The sequence below is a fragment of the Somniosus microcephalus genome, chromosome 4 (assembly GCF_052327205.1).
Source record: "Somniosus microcephalus isolate GS21.2 chromosome 4, FLI_Smic_1.0, whole genome shotgun sequence".
In the NCBI taxonomy this organism is placed as follows: Eukaryota; Metazoa; Chordata; class Chondrichthyes; order Squaliformes; family Somniosidae; genus Somniosus; species Somniosus microcephalus.
In genome coordinates, this window is record NC_140990.1 from 250187994 (window position 1) to 250199289 (window position 11296).

General features: G+C 43.0%; 1 protein-coding gene across 2 annotated transcripts in view; it reads right to left on the reverse strand.

The window, feature by feature from the left end:
- LOC147120364 (ferroportin-like) overlaps nt 1-1158 on the reverse strand; it is a 70241-nt gene extending 69083 nt beyond the window's left edge. The window contains exon 1 of one of the 2 annotated variants that reach the window (XM_085986190.1): nt 821-1158. The gene's annotated coding sequence lies outside the window, so the exon portion shown is untranslated. The remainder of the gene's footprint in view (nt 1-820) is intronic. The other variant, XM_085986189.1, reaches the window with a different exon arrangement.
- Nucleotides 1159-11296: the final 10138 nt, after the last annotated feature.

Here is an 11296-nt window from a genome sequence, read left to right on the forward strand (position 1 = left end):
AAACATATGATAATGTAATGGGATAAACGTTAAATTAGGTAAACTGGAACAGTATGGGTTTAAGTCAGTTAGGTTGCTGTCTTTTGTCTCTGTGACCACAGGTTTGATTCCTAGAATAAATAGAAACATCAACTTGAGCATGAAGAGCTTCTTCACCTGCAGTTATCTTGTTATGTGATCTCAGCCAAGGAAACACAGTCTCTCGCCATAGACAAGAATGAGGGGACATGTGCCTTACCAAGCTAGACATCAGGCAATTCCTTCTTCTATGTGATCAATTCATATGAAAGTGTTCTTAAAATGTTTTGCATCTATTATGCTGGTCTTAATGAGGTTCAGAATGGTAACTGTCCAAAAAAATCTAACTTTAACAAGAGAGAATAGCAACAACTCTACAATAAAATGCCACTAAAGGCAAAAGTAATCCAAAACATGAAAGAGAAACTTCATCTTATCAAAAATATTAAATTTCAATTGATTACTCAAACAAAATGTTTTGATTCATAGGCTGTCACACTGTGGAGAAATCCATCTTGTAACACTGAATTTGTTACCCCTAGGGATATGTTAATGTCTCTCTTTGATGCAACATATTCTGGGAAGGATATCATCACTACAGCTGGTTTCTGTAATATCAGTGCATTACAGAACGTTCCACAGAATATTGGCGCACAAAAAAAAGTTTGTTTATCTGCCAAATTTTCTGGGCAGTTTTACAGCAAAACTACATAGCACAAGCTGGTGACAATTATATCAGCCTACCCAGAATACACCACAATAGAGAGCCAAGCTAACGTGGTAGTTAAAAATAAAATCTTACCAACTGAATATATTCACAATCCAACTGGTACTGGATTTTCCCACTCAGATAGATGTCTGATGTTTGGCATCCATGGAATTCCATTTGGAGTTGTCACTGATGCTGCTGTCACTGATGGATTTAATCAAGCAGCTCCCTCCAGAGAGTCAAACCCCAAAACAGTGGTTCTCACACATAGAGGGAAAGGTCCTCTGAGAATAGTAATGTCTACTATGAGGCAGAAGGATTCAGTAGTCAGTAACAAATTAACCTTATCTATCTAGTGAATATTGAAAGTACTCTCCATACATGTTCTTTCTTTAAGAATAAAGTACTTGGACTTCTTGAATGGTTCAGTGAGTTTATCCAGTAAATAGCTAAACTATAAACACAACAAACTCTGCCTTTAGAAAATTTATATTTTGTCATGACTTTTTTAAATTCATTCACAGGATGTCGGCATTACTGGCAAGGCCAACATTTATTGTCCATCCCTAATTGCCCTTGAGAAGGTGGTGGTGAGGTGCCTTTCTTAACAGCTGCAGTCCATATGGGAAGTACTCCCACAGTGCTGTTAAGTAGGGAATTCCAGGATTTTGACCCACGACGATGAAAGAACGGCAATATATTTCCAAGTCAGGATAGTGTGTAACTTGGAGGGGAACTTAGAGGTGATGGTGTTCCCATGAGCCTGCTGCCCTTGTCCTTCTAGGTGGTAGAGATTGCGGGTTTTGGAGGTGCTGCCAAAGAAGCCTTGGTGAGTTGCTGCAGTGCATCTTGCAGCCACATTGTGTCAGTGGTGGAGGGAGTGAATGTTTAAGGTAGTGGATGGGGTTTCGAACAAGTGGGCTGCTTTGTCCTAGATGGTGTCAAATCTCTTGAATGTTGTTGGAACTGCACTCATCCAGGCAAGTGGAGAGTATTCCATCACACTCCTGACTTGTGCCTTGTAGGTGGTGAAAAGGCTCTGTGGAGTCAGGAGGTGAGTCACTCGCCATAAAATACCTTACCTCTGACCTGCTCTTGTAGCCACAGTGTTTATATGGCTGGTCCAATTAAGGTTTTGGTCTATGGCAACCCCCCAGGATGTTGATGGTGGAGGATTCAAAGATGGTAATGTCATTGAATGTCAAGGGGAGTTGGTTAGACTCTTGTTGGAGATGGTTATTGCCTGGCATGAATGATACTTGCCACATATCAGCCCAAGCCTGGATGTTGTCCAGGTCTTGCTGCATGCAGGCATGGACTGCTTCATTATCTGAGGAATTACGAATGGAACTGAACGCTGCGCAATCATCAGCAAACATCCCCACTTCTGACTTTATGTTGGAGGGAAGGTCATTGATGAAGCAGCTGAAGATGGTTGGGTTTAGGGCACTGCTCTGAGGAACTCCTGTAGCAATGTCTTGGGGCTGAGATGATTGGCCTTCAACAACCACAATCATCTTCCTTTGTGCTAGGTATGACTCCAGCCAGTGGAGAGTTTTCCCCCTGATTCACATTGACTTCAATTTTACTAGGGCTCCTCGATTCCACACTTGGTCAAATGCTGCCTTGATGTCAAGGGCAGTCATTCTCTGGAATTCAGCTCTTTTGTCCATGTCTGGACTAAGGCTGTAATGAGATCTGGAGCTGAGTGGTCCTAACTGAGCATGGGTGAGCAGATTATTGGTGAGTAAGTGCCGCTTGATAGCACTGTCGAAGACACCTTCCATCACTTTGCTAATGATTGAGAGTAAACTGATGTGGTGGTAATTAGTCGGATTGGATTTGTCCTTTTTCCTGGGCAATTTTCCACATTGTAGGATAGATACCAATGTCATAGCTGTACTGGAACAGCTTGACTAGTTCTGGAGCACAAGTCTTCAGCACGACAGCCAGGACGTTTTAGGGGTCCATAGGCTTTGCTGTATCCAGTGCGCTCCGCCATTTCTTGATATCAGATGGAGTGAATTGAATTGACTGGCTTCTGCAATGGTGGGGTCCTCAGGAGGAGGCCGAGATGGATCACCCACTCAGCACTTCTGGCTGAAGGTAGTTGCAAACGCTTCAGCCTTGTCTTTTGCACTCACGTGCTGGGCTCCACCATCATTGAGGATGAGGATGAGGATGTTCATGGAGCCTCCTCCTCCTGTTAGTTGTTTAATTTGTAACATAGTACTCATTCTACTGGATGCTGTGTGTATAACAATTAAAGAAAACAACTTATTTGTACAGATTATGGAAGCAAGTCTTTATTATGGGAAGTTTCATTGTAGGCCTGTTACTTGGGTCAAGTGCCATTAGTGTTCCTAACAATCTTATAATTGGTCCCAACCTGACAGTAAAATATTGTACAATCCTTTTGTTACTCTATCACCTGTCTTCTGAGTATTTTACTGATTATGGCCTCTCTTCAGGATCAAAGGAAGGAAAAACACATTAACCGATATGTGTGGTGTGACTGCAGCTATTTAGATTGGCTGTATATTCCAAGTGACAATTTTTTTCTACGGTGTTCCTAACTGATGATAATGGAGCAAAACTCTGCTAGAGAGGGGGCACTGAAAATGGTGATGTTCCACATTTAAAAAATTGCAACAAAAACAGCAATGCCTGTGAGGTAGAAAATCTCAGAACTATTCAACATTGGCCCGGAATTTGCAATCAGCGGCGAAGTGACGGCGATCGCTGCTGACCTCAAAGAAAGCTGCCCACAAAGATCTTGCGATCTCTGTGGCAAAAACTTTAGCTTTCTCAACCCTAATTTGATTGTAGCGCTGCCAAATGGGGATCTCCAGCATACAGCAGCAGTGATGTCATCAAGCTGTCTAAGCAGCCAATCACAATGAAGAATTTTCAGATAGCAAGCCAGGAAATAAAAAACAGCTATTATCATTCACTTTTTAAAAAATTTACAGAGAGCAAAATAAAGAATGGGTAGAAACTGAAATATCATAAACAATCTTTAAAAATGTTTTTTTTAATCTTATTTTTTTTAAGGAATTTTTATCATAATGGAGAAATTTGACGTTCCGCAAATATAAAATTAGTTTTTCAAGGCCAGAACGGTTGTTCAGCAGTCACTATGCCGTTAAAACCCCAGTTATACCTCTTTCAACAATGCTTAACTTTTTATGGGGTGTTTAACAGCGATATTAGAGTGGAAAAGGGGACATTTTCGGCAGTTCAAGTGATTTCACTGATTGCCGGTTCTGGAGAGTTCCACAGCGCAGCCTGTGGCGGAGAAGGGAATGACTGACCTCAACTTCAGGATTTCCACGGTTATCTGCGCATGTGCTAAATCCTCAAGTTACGGTCAGTTTCAGAGAGGTAATGACAGCAAACGTTGGCAGTTTTGCCGTCATTACCACCCCAAAATCTGGGCCAATATCTGTCTTTCCTATTCCTTTTTATGTGGGCTGTAAAAAGTTCATAGAGAAATATAAAGCATGAAGACTATGGTTAATCTCTAGAGACTACGCAACTAAATTTATAGGGAGTGAAATTTAACAGTGGATTAAACAGGAGTTAAATTTTTGCCCTTTATTTGTATATATGCACTAATTACTCTGTGCTGCTTCTGGAAGCTTGGGTGCTTTAGGGTGTTTTAAGACAAACAACTGCATGGCCAATCTAAATGCACCTACAAGAATGCTGTTAAACTAGCTATTCAGGCACACAGGCCTAGAAATTCGATCGGAGGAGGGACATATTTTACACGTACCTGTTAACATGGTCATAGAGACCACATTAAATTGGTGTTGGCAGCTCATTGTCAGGAGCCAGTCACGCAGCTCGCACTACTCATTGGAAGGGACATCACGCATAGCATGGAGAATGTTTTCTCCAACATGGAGTGGTCAGCTCCATGAACAACAGTGGTGCCCACAATGATGGGCCATCTGCTGACAGATCTGACAACTTTCATGGCATCTCACCCTGTTTATTCACACCTTATCCTCTTTATCTCTTCTTACTTCTATCGTTCCCCACACACTCTGCATGTCAAACAACAGCTGTTTTTTCATCAGCAATTTCTCTCTCTGATCTCACTTCATACTAAAAGCTAACCCTTTTCCCTCTCTTTCATTTCAGATGCTAAAAATACAGTTGCCCCTCTTCCACTTCAAGAATAAGAGGTGAGCCTTCCTGAAGATGCAACATCAGTCCATCTGATCCCAGCAAGCACCAGCTCAGAGACTGGCACCATGCATACTTTAGAGAGTAGGCTAGAGGAGGAGTCTTCACGTGGTGAATCACCAGCCACAAGTGTGCAGGAGATAGGGAATGGGGCCAGGGCGCCACAGGTGCCAGCGCACTGGAGGGCGAGATCACATAACAGCTCTGCTGCAGAGGACTCAGATGCTGACTTCAACGGTCCAGGATACTGAAGAAAGGTGATGGGCATACACCAAGAAATTTTAGGAGCACTGGGCAACCTGCCAGCGAACTTGTGTGCAATGGCTCACAGCCTGGAGGAGACCAGCTCCAACTTGTGTCAGGACTTCGCGCAGAGCATGGAGACCATTTTCTCCAACATGGAGCAAGTGGTCAGCTGCATGAACACGGCAGTGGTGCCCACCATGATTGATCATCTGCTGACAGCTCTCATAGCATCTCACCTTGCTGCCCTCTGAAGGGGGGGGGGGGGGCTGCAGTGTTGACAGGGGCTTCCAAAGGGTCACATCAATCCTGCACTGTTCTTGAGCTGAGTCATAAGAGTGTTACGGCACAATCCCAGAAAAGTGGCCTTAGCTCCATGGGAGAGGTGCCTGCTGTCCTCTCTCAGGATGACAACATGCCTGCTCTCCTGCCACCCACTCTGCCAGTGCCCTTGTTAATGCTACAGAGCCAGCTGGCCAGACTGCTCAGGAACATGTCAAGATGGACCCACAAGGCCCAGATCTGCTCAAAATCACCCACCACAGCCATCTGAAGCGTCCTCAATGGAAGTTCAGCAGCATTCCACCTCCCAAGCTGTAGCCACTGGGAACACTAGGATAGGTAAATGAACACACAAAATAGGCATTAAGCAGTTATGCAGATGAAATTGAGTTGTTGGAAAATGTTCCTTTTATTCTGATTTTGGTGTTGGTGTTAATACTTGTAGTGAAAGTAATAAGACTGGACTGAAGGAAGGCACTTGGCTGGTAAGGATGGTGGTGATACATTTTTCAGGACTGCTGGTGTAGTTGGGATGGGAGGGATGGTTCAGATGAAGTGGTCTTGAATTAGAGGCTCTCTAAGTGCTCTGGCAGCTAGAAGCACTGGTGGTCAATGCTGCTCAAGCTCTTCCTCTTCTTCATGCTGCTCTTCCTCCTTCTTCATGCTGCTCTTCCTCCTTCTACTCCTCCTCCTGCACTTCTTGCAGCCCAGGTGGGGTAAGGGCTGGTCCCTCATGATGGCAAAGTTATGCAGCAGATGATGACAAAGCTGGTTACATAGTACAGGAGCTGTACTGGAAAGCTCCTCCTGAGCGGTCCAGGCAGTGGCCGCGTTGTTTGAGGACACTGACTGTCTGCTCGATTACATTTTTGGTGGTAGAATGGCTCTCGATGTAGGCCAGTTCTGCAGCTGAGCCCAGATTTCTGAAGAGATTTGAGTCATGTCGCCCAGTAACCAGCATGTGACCTGACGGCTTGGTTAGAATAAAGGCGGCACAGAGGATGGGTGTAAGATGAATGACTTGTGATTGCTGCCAGGAAATCAGGCACAGACCTGCATGATGTGCTGCCTGTGGTCGCAAATAAGCTGGACGTTGAGGAACTGGAATCCCTTTCTATTCAGAAAGATGTCAGGATAGTGATGGGGAGCCCGCAAGTCACTGTGGGTGCAGTCTATGGCACCTTGCACACTGGGGAATCCTGCAATGCGGGTGAAGCCTAGTGCTATCTCGTCCTGCTTTTCTCTGTCCATTGGGGAAGAGATGCAGGTGTTCCACCTGATGTAGTGAGCCTCGGTAACCTCCCTGAAAGAACAGTGAACGGTAAACTGGGAGATGAGATCTGCTGCAGCCTGGAATGAGCCAATGGCATTAAATCTAAAGGTCACGGTGACCTTGACAGTTACAGGCAGTGCTGTCCTTGCCCTGGTTCGAAGCTCAGTGATAGCCTCCTTTGTGATGTGAAGGTGCCCAAGACATTGCTCCTCAGTGAAGTTAAGGGAGGAGAAGAGCTCCTTGAAGACCCACTGTGGGTATAGCCTTCTGTGCAGTGCCCTCCTCCTTCCAGCTGCTCCTGCTGTCTGTTATCTTCTTGGCTGCAACTCCTTGTCCTCTAGCCCCAAGGCAAACCTACCAGAACACCAATTACTACAGTGAAACTGTTCTGAAGGCAGACACAAGCAGTCCAGCAACAGCAAACACTTAAGTCAGAATTCTGTTGTAGAATTCAGAAAATAGGCCAAAAAACACCTAGAAGTTAACCAGCAACCTAAAAGGACAAACCAGAAACTAACCTGTATGTAGTGGATGAGCCCTTTAAATAGCACTGTTGAAAGTTCCTTGCTCAGCAACTTGTGGCACTAACAGGCTGCAAGTTTATCACGTCGAGACAGGTACTGAGGCAGACCAATTTCACAAAAGGGTCCTACAACAATCGTAGGGCTCTTACTAAATATTTTAATGTGTGTTTTAAATAATTCAGCCGAGCAACCTAAACTCCTATGGAGCAGCTCAATCCAGTATGGCAAGCGGCATACTTCCAGTGCGGAATGAGTGCAGGCACGTTTCCCACCATATTGGATGCTTAGGCGCCCATTATATGTCTGTAAAATGGGCGTGTCATCAACAAATTTCTAGGCCTTCATTTCCTTAAGTAGCACACTATAGTCCAATGCAGCTATGCAATGCCATTTCTGGATGATATAGAAGGAGAATGCAGAACGCTGAATTCCTCCTTGATGGTTGTCCCTAACATATTTACAAGATCATCAAATCCAGCATCTTGGACTGCGTATCACAACACCAATAGGACCTTTTCTTGAGATATTCCAGCTGTGTTTGCACATATATGCCCGAGGTCTCTCTGCAGATGCCACTAATGTTGTATGCCTCTCAATAGCATTCTGTAAAGCAGGCAGCTGTACCGCACTGCCCAACTGGGTGGTATCATGGACAACTCCAACCAGACCAGCTTGATTCATCTTACGTAACTAGGCAATGGATTGTTCAACAGTTCACACTTGTGAAGGCTCCTTTGTTTCATCAGTGGGTGCATGGAGTTGGAATCATATAGTGATTCTGCAAAGCCCATAACATGCTGTACATCTGCAAAGGTAATAACTAGCCCTTTTTCAAGCACCACTTTTGCTCTTCCGTCACCCATAATCAGTAATTCAGTATGTTGTTTCATTAGACTCAGTAATGGCCTCCGAACTAGCACCTGCTTCAGGTGATGTGGCTGTGATGTTCCTGAGTACTGGATTCTTCCTCTAGGCTTGTGACCTTTCTGTGAAAATAAGATGATACAGGGCGAGCATATGGACATTGTTATGCATATTATTGTTTCAAATCCCACCATAGCAAATTGAGAATTTGAATTTGGTTTAAAAAATCTGGAAATAAAAAACTGTTTTCAGTAAAAGTGACTATGAAGCTGTTGGATTGTCGTAAAAACCCACCTGGTTCACTAATGCCCTTTAGGGAAGGAAACCTGCCGTCCTTACGGCTCTGGTCTATCTGTGACTCCGGTCTCAGACCAATGTGGTTGATTCTCAACTACCCTCTGTAGTGACCTAGCAACCCACTCAGTTTCTAGGGATGGGTAATAAATAGCAGCCTTGCCAGCAACACCCACATCCTGAGAAAGATTGTTTTTTTTAAAACAGCATTTGCTTTGCATGTAATGAAAGTGAAACTAATTGCCACAGTAAATGTATGTGATTGGTATTCCATAAACCAGGAGTGCTACTGTTTTTATAAACTTCCATATCCCACATGGTCTGCATCACTTCCCAGCCTAGAGTGTCCATACTGGCCTGCTTATTACAGGCAAGGGGTTTATCGGCTGGCAATCCCAGGACAATGGCACCTGTAAAGGCTACATTGTGTAAAGACTAGCGTACCTTGTTTGAAATGCAATTCTGCAGAGGAAACATAGGTTACACTATACATATATATTGCTAGATCTAGTAGAATGAAACACAAAATGTCTTGTTAGCTGAAGATGGAAGAGGGGTAAGTACTTTATGTACCCAGCTCTATCTATGTATAGGGATAATTCGCTGTTAGTAGGCATGTCATTTTCTAGCTTGTAATAATTACGAAACATCTTAATGTATTCCACTTGTAGCAAAGTACTGGGTAAATTCATCTTAACAATACTGTTGTGCGAAACTATTTTGTCAAATATGACTAATATCTGTATGTTCTTTGGATAGGCATTTCTACCAATGTTAAATAATTGGCACTCAGATCTATACACAGTAAGGTAAAATAATTGCCACTCTATGGCAGTGCGAGATACTTGAGTGATCCTCATTGTCTACCTTGACACTTTTCGGCAAATCAGATACCTTCTTCTGCACATCTTTCCAAGTGCCTTGGGTTGTTGAGACTATGTTGACCTGCTCTTGAATGCCTTCCACACCTGCTGAACTCTGGCAGTGGGCTGCTCTTCTGACCCATAGAGGGCAATTGGCTGTCAACAATAACCTGAAGAGCCTCATCAATAAAGTTGTCTTTCCATGTATTACTCCCCCCATCAGCATTCTAATTTGTGTGCTCCACTGCTGAATTGATGAACTTAGTTATTTATAGCACTTACCTGATTATTAAGGAGGAGGAGTTAACACTTGATACAGGACCATTACTGCAGGTCTTTTATGACTGGCTGTTCAGTTGTCTGTCAGTTGTAATGCAGAATGTACAACGTGTGTACTGTGTTCCGATAGATACAATAAAAAAACTTTTTTTTAAAAACACATTTAATACATAAAGAAATAACAATAGAAAATGCTGGAAAAACTCAGCAGGCCAGGCAACATCCGTGGAGAGAGAAATACATAAAGATTGTGCTCAGAGAAAATTAAATCCCAGAGAGACAACACAACTAAGCTGTGACAATATTGGGCCAATAATATGGTACTGTACCACACCAGTGCTGTCCAGGCACTACAGGTGCCTGCACACAAATGAGCTGCTCTTGCCGGATAAAGCAACATTAGCTTGTTAGCATAATTTTCTGGCACTCCAGGCACATCACTCATAATGCACTGGAAACACCAGCAGTGATTCCTCATTACTGAATGAGGAAGACCATAAAAATTCAGGAGACATGGTCTTTGGACTGTTAACAGCATTGTCTCTATTGGAGAGACTAGATGAACAGATGATATTAACAGATTTGAGATTTAGTTAATTAATAATCTTGGAGATGTTCACCATCAGCCTAAATACCAACAACATTAAATATCGTCCTTAGGTCCTTCTAAATAGGCTTTCATTGCCATCTAGTACAACAAGCAGTCAGGTGTCCAAACAAAGCACTTTTAACTTTATGGCAAATATAAAACTTCAACAAGATTTGGGAATAGGAGGGCATCTATTTGTTGTCATATTTTATTTGAAATTGGTTTTAGAATGTTTAATCACTGTTTTGTACGTGCATGTATTTCAGTTCAGTTACAATGGTAGGTGATGATGATATAAAATAAGTATCACAGATCAGTTCCAGCCGTAAACAACATAACTTTGTGTCAGTGGTTTTCTTAGTATATTTATCTAGCCTTTGCCCTGTCCAGAATCTAGGAGTTATAATTGCCAACTGTTTGGGGTTTTTACAAACATCTGCATTTTTACAGTGCTGTTTGCATTTGGTCCTGCAAATCTGCCTTTTCGTGATCTACAGCAGCATGGGCTAACGCTTATCCCAGATTGCTCTGCAAGTTGTTTAAGCGCATGCGTGGACTATGCACATGTGGATTTTCGCTCGTGCACAAAATTCCAATAGCTTGTGTGTGATGGCCGAGTATACAGGAGAATCTCATCGGCAATGACTACAGAATGCACTGTATTACCTGTGGCAAGAACAAAAGGTGCATTTCTGTTAAGGGCAGATGATTGCTGGCAATTCTACAATTTATTTGATGAACAATTAATTCTATTTTTAAAAAGTTTTGCTTGTAAAATCAAAGTCAACTTAATTCAAAGATGTTCTCTGAAACCAAGATAGTGATGGATAAAGTGTGTTTGGCTCTGTTCTTATATGGCCATCTTATTCCAGATCATCACTTGACTCACTGGCCTCAAAATTCTGAGGGTGCTGTTTTGCCACCAAAAATGAAATCCTAAAATCATACAGCACAGAAGACCACCATTCGGCCCCTGCGACTGTGCCAGCGCTTTGGTAGAGCTATCCAATTAGTCCCACTCCCCTGCTCTTTCTGCATAGACCTGTTATTTTTTTCTCCCTCAAGTATGTATCCAATTCACTTTTGAAAGTTACTATTGAATGTGCTTCCACCTCCCTTTCAGGCAATGCATTCCAATCACAACTCACCGCATAGAACAATGTT